The sequence below is a fragment of the Euprymna scolopes genome, chromosome 6 (genome assembly GCF_053919585.1).
Source record: "Euprymna scolopes isolate OS-2025 chromosome 6, ASM5391958v1, whole genome shotgun sequence".
NCBI classification, from domain to species: domain Eukaryota; kingdom Metazoa; phylum Mollusca; class Cephalopoda; order Sepiida; family Sepiolidae; genus Euprymna; species Euprymna scolopes.
In genome coordinates this window covers 83,241,501-83,247,500 of record NC_136487.1, presented here as the reverse complement: position 1 = coordinate 83,247,500, position 6,000 = coordinate 83,241,501, and positions in this window count along the sequence as shown.

Sequence of the window (6,000 nt, the reverse complement as noted above, 5' to 3'; positions counted from 1 at the left end):
AGCCATCTAGGTACAAATACATGTCTGTGAAGAGTGAAGGACCTCATATTTTGGCCAGGAATGTCTAAAGAGAGTAAACAATACATTGAAGCCTTTGGCACATGTGCAACCTTTGCAGACCGCCATCCAGTAGAACTTAACTTCGTTGCAATGGGAAACTTCGCCAGCTATGTACAGAAAATGTATTAGAAAATAATGATTTTTTTTTTTCTCCTATGAACAGAGCAGGTGAACATTTGTCATGCTTTTACTCCTCGGCTGTCTCCCAAATTATTTTTAGGAGAAATAAAAGGTAAATATTCAGATACGTTACAACAGAACACCAACCACTCTAATTTATTTTTTTAGGGGGTAATCGAGGTCACTGACAACGAATCTGATACTCAAACCGGGGGCAAATTTACTGTTTGCATGGTATTAACCCCCTGAACCCACAAACTACTTTCCGCCATTTTACAGCTTCCGTTTACGCTACGCGCGAGCACGGCAGCATAAACGCCGGCTTGCTTCACCTAGCAAACTGCCTTCTCACACAGCGTACCAATCTTCCGCGGAAAATTTAAAATTAGATGAAAAAGAAATAAAGCAAGAAAAGAAAAGCACACAAAGTTGTGGGGGTGTAATTTAATTTTTTTTTTGTTTTTCCAGAACATAAAATTTTTTGATTTTCAAAAGGTACATTATAGCACTTTTTGGGTGGAAAATTTAAAATTAGCTGAAAAAGAAATAAAACAAGAAAAGGAAAGCACTCCCAGTTGGGGAGAGGGGGGGGTAATTTAATTGGGGTTTTTTTTTTCCTGGAACATAGAATTTTCAAAAAGTACAGCACCGACATTTACCGAATAAAACACCATTTAACATTTTTCGAAGATTTTACTGTTTACATTTGTGTGCTTTTCTTTTCTTGCTTTATTTCTTTTTCACTAATTTTAAATTTTCCGCGGAAAATTGGTACGCCGTGTGAGAAGGCAGTTTGCTAGGTGAAAGCAAGCCGTCGTTTATGCTACCGCGCTCGCGCGTAGCGTAAACGGAAGCTGTAAAATGGCGGAAAGTAGTTCGTGGGTTCAGGGGGTTAATACCATGCAAACAGTAAATTTGCCCCCGGTTTGAGTATCAGATTCGTTGTCAGCGACCTCGATTACCTCTAAAAAAAAAAACAAATTAGAGTGGTCGGTGTTCTGTCGAAACGTATCTGAATATTTACCAAATAAAATTCCGAGGAAAGAATACTTTCACCACCAGAAAATAAAAATTTGGAGACAACACACAGTGAAAATCTTTCAGTGGAAAACGAGTGAATCAATAGGTGTAGCAGAATTGTAGCCGACCCGCTGAATCAACCAATTCAACCACAGACAGCGCATACTCGTTTCGTTATCAAAATCAAAACAATCCGGTGTTAACCGAGAAATGTCCCCTTCTAGACAAATAAAACAGCATTGCGCCTATCGGACGTTTTTAAGATCACGGAAACTTAAAAAAAAAAAAAAAAAAATTGTTCCTTCTAACTTATTTTTAAAGCATAAGTAATTAAGTAAAAATATACATGTTCAATATATCATCATGGCTATTCAGAATAACGTCATTGTTCTAAGGGAGGTAACTCTATTTTACTAAAGTTGAAAAAGAATTTTCTTATTACTGGTATGTTTTGTTTAAGAAAAAATACAATATTGTCACATTTTACATTTTTTGTTAATGTGTTACATTTTGGCCTTTTGGCCAAGATCGAAGTGTAGTATCTGTTCTTCAGATGCGGCACTTCCATTTCTCGTTCTCTTTCAGTGGAGGAGAAATCCTTCACGACTGAGACAATTTTTATTTTTGTACCTTCTTTTCTCCACGTTAAAAAACGACCCTGGTGTCTAACTCTGTCCCGTGGGGAGGCATTGTAAATAGGTACATTAGGTGTGTCAGAAATTTCGTGAAAATAGTGAATAATTCCACCCCATCTTTCCAAGCTTATAACTCCTCGAAAAATGTAATTCAAACCCTAATTTTTATTTCAATTAAAGGAGCAAGGACCAAAGTTTCATTAAAAAAAAAAACAAAAAAACAACGTGTTTTTTTTTTTTTTTTTTTTTTTAAGGTTTTAAACTTCGGACTTTACAGGTAAATTTCTAAAAAACAGTTCTTTTTTTTTTGTTTTAAATTTGAATATATTATTTATTGACCTTTTCTCTTCAATTTGTGATATATAAGACTTTGGTACATAAATTAATTATTTACTTTTTAATAGACATTTCAAAATGGGAGGCGTGAATTATTCGACCCCCTGTCTTTCCAAGCTTATAACTCCTCGAAAAATGTAATTCAAGCCCTAATTTTTTTTTCAATTAAAGGAGCAAGTACCAAGGTTTCATTAAAAAGAAAAAACAAATAACGTGGTTAAAAAAAAGGTTTTAAACTTCAAACTTTACAGGTAAAATTCTAAAAAACACTACGTTTTTTTTTGTTTTTTTTTAAATTTGAATATATTATTTATTGACCTTTTCTCTTCAATTTGTGAGTAAATTAATTATTTACTTTTCGGTGAGTAAATTAATTATTTACTTTTTAATAGAAACTTGAAAATGGAGGGGGGGCGTGAATTAAAAAAAAAACGTTTGTCTAAAATATCATATTCAGTTTATTGGAAAGAACATAAACTTTCACATTGACCCTGAAAATATAGTAAAAATAGAATCAACAGAAAAATTTTGATAGATTTTTAAAGTTTAAAAATTGAAAAATATTGAGTTGGGAAAATTCATTACTGTTTTTAAAAAAATAATATTTCTATTACTTTTAAAACAACTTTAATAGTTTATTTTGGAAGTATAATCCATAAAGAAAATAAATAACCCACTTTTAACAGAGAAATTACGAGATTTTTATATTTTATTCGCAGTTTCGTGTTAGGGGTGTCAAAAATTCCTACAAAAATTCTGATACACCTAGTGTTACATTACTGTGTTACATTAAATGAAGTAGTTGAAAAAAAGTTATTTTTTCTTACAATTCTTAGCAAAATAGAGTTATCTCCCTTAGAACAATAAGTTGTCATTCCGAATTGCTAAGTTTATTTTTTAAATTATTTTTAATGTTTTATTTATTTATTTTTTAAACATTTTGGCGATTAAAAAAAATAGCCAACAAAATAAAAAAAAAAAATTAAAAAATGGTTAAAAAACAAATAAATGTTATCAAAGCAAAGAGAAGTTACTTTTTTACCTACCTGGATAAGTTTTGTGTGTTTAACTTATTTAAAAGCGTTTATTTACTATGAAATAAAAGTAGTTTGAGGTCTTTGAGTTAAAACGAAAAAAAATGGCCGTTTTGCTACAGCCATTTGGACCCTCAATAATAGCTCAAAAATCGAAAAATAAAATACTGGTACAGCATTACGTTTTTACACAATTGGTGCTATTTATTTGATGGGGTTTTACCAGTATTTTGTTTAATTTTCCATTTTTTTTTTTTTTAGCTATTATCGAGGGTAACTTACGTTGGCTTTGGTAGCATTTATTTGTTGTATATTTATTTTTTCACTTTTTTTCTTGTTTTGCTGGCTATTGTTAAAAAAAAAAAATGCCGAATATTTTTATTTTAAGATAAAAGAGTTTATGGCAGTGCACAATTATGATTTATTTTTATGTTGTACTTGCATATTCTCACTCACGGAGTGATTAGTACCATAAGAACATACTTGCATATTTTGACTCATGAAGCGATATGTATGTTAGGTAATAAGGACACTGTTTGAGTGGGAGATACCTTCCGCGCAAACCTTTTGCTTCCAACTAATTATAAGCAATCAATACGTTATATTTCTCATATAAGAATAAATAGTTAAAAACACTTTAAGAAGAGTTAAAAAGTCGGCCTCGGCAGAAGCATCTTAAAATCTCTCCATTTCTTCATTCTGCACACAATTTATCTTTCTTTTAATAATAATATTTTGAAGTCATTCTTTTTTCCTTGTACTTATTTGTGAATTATTTAACGGAATTCTGCCTTTTGGATTACATCAAAATATCTTCCAGTAACGCGATTCCTTTGGATTTTTACTTGTGGATACAGAACTTTAACCAACGTTTCTTGGATTTTACCGATATTGGATATTCTCCTCTTCATCCAACCATCCATTCACGTGAAATCATTTTTCCTTTTTTCCCCCCATTCCCTCTGCTTCACTATTTTTTTTTTTTTACTTTTACCAAGTAAGTTCTATGGCTTATTTGTAGTTTCATTAAATACTTTGCAAGGAAAATCCGATTCTGCATTTTGCTAATTCGTACCCTCTGATAAGAAGAAAAGTATTTCTTTCAAAACTCCGCGGATTAAGGACAATCCACTTAATTTGTGTTTTCTTTTTGAAAATTAAATATGTTTTTAACTCTTAAAGTGTTTTTAACATGTTTGTTTTTGTTAATTATTTGTTCTTATAATAATCTCTATTTCCTATTTGGTTTTATTGAGCTTTTACATCTGGTTAGGATTATTAAGTTTTTACTATTTATAATATACTTTAAGTCTGCTATTTTGGATTATCTTATTTTATATATACTAGCAAAAGTACCCGTCGTTGACTGGTTTCAAAAACAGCCTACAGAAAATGGACTCTGATTTATGAAAGTATGATAGGTGGTTTTTTTTTTTTTTTTTCATAAGCTTCACACTTATCAAGACCAAGCGGCCACTCGAGGATAAGGGTTAAAGAGTGTACAGTAGAAATTGGACAATATAGTAATCGTTAGTAATGGAAATTCGGTAAATTTGCTAACAAGTGAAACTGCTCATCAGGAACTTGTTTACGTTAGACTTGAAGACAATCATATTGTAGTCAGCTGGAAAGCAGGAAAACCGAAGACAATTCCACAGGCGTGCAGTTCTAAGAAAGAAGCTTTGTTCATGGAATCTACGTTTAGGTTTAGGCACAGATAATGAGTGGGGGGAATTATTGATAGTGTTTTCAGCTAGACCAGTGTTTTTGTGAAAGTTTGGCGAGGAGGGACCATAGACTGAAGCTCAGTCAAACACTTTCCATGAAAATAACGATACAGTAGAGACAAAATCGCAACATCTCTTCTGTGAGATAGAGGTTGCAGGGAAGAGAAAAGGATATCTACGAGGCTACGAAGTCTATTTTGAACTCTATCAAGGCAGAACAAGTCCTTTCTAGCAGCTCCTGCCCAGATGTGGCAACAGTATTCCATCCTTGGACGTACATGGCTCTTATATAGATAGAGAATTGCATCAGCAGTGAGATATCTACTGGATCGATGGAAGGATCCCACCATTGTTTCAATAGCCTTGGCAACAGATTCAATGTACCTGTTCCATTTAAGATCAAGAGTAAAGGTGAAGCCCAAAAGCTTGTCAAAACTTGAGGCCTTCTCAAGATGAGAGCCATTCATTTCAACTGATGCCAGATGGGGATCAGAACGTTGATGATGTAAAGAGAGAAGCTTAGTTTTAGATGCATTAAAAGTAACCAGCCACTCCTTTCCCCATTGTACCACATGCTCCAGATCAGTGGAAAGAGAATCGAAGAGAACATGGTCGTTTACTGACTTAGATGTGCTACCATAGATGGTAGTGTCATCAGTATATATATGTCTACAAATGATGTAAGGATGTGATTTGGAAGATTATTAATGTAGATCAGGAAAAGAGTTGGGCCCAGGATGGAACCCTGAGGGACTCCAGCATTAATAATGTGAAATTCTGATTTTTGCCCATCAACTACTACTCTTATGAACCTGTCAGAAAGAAATCTTCATGCCATACCCTATCAAAGACCTTAGATATGTCAAGAGCAATTGCCCTAGAAAAATTGCCTCCATCGAGATTCGCTAATCCTATGAGATATAACTGTAAGCACATCTGCTGTAGATCTAGCAGAACGGAAACCAAATTGTGTGTCACTAAGAAGGTTATTTTTGCTGAGATGGTTGATTACTTCTCTATTTAACACAAATTCCAGCAACTTACTCATGACGCACAAGAGACTTATTG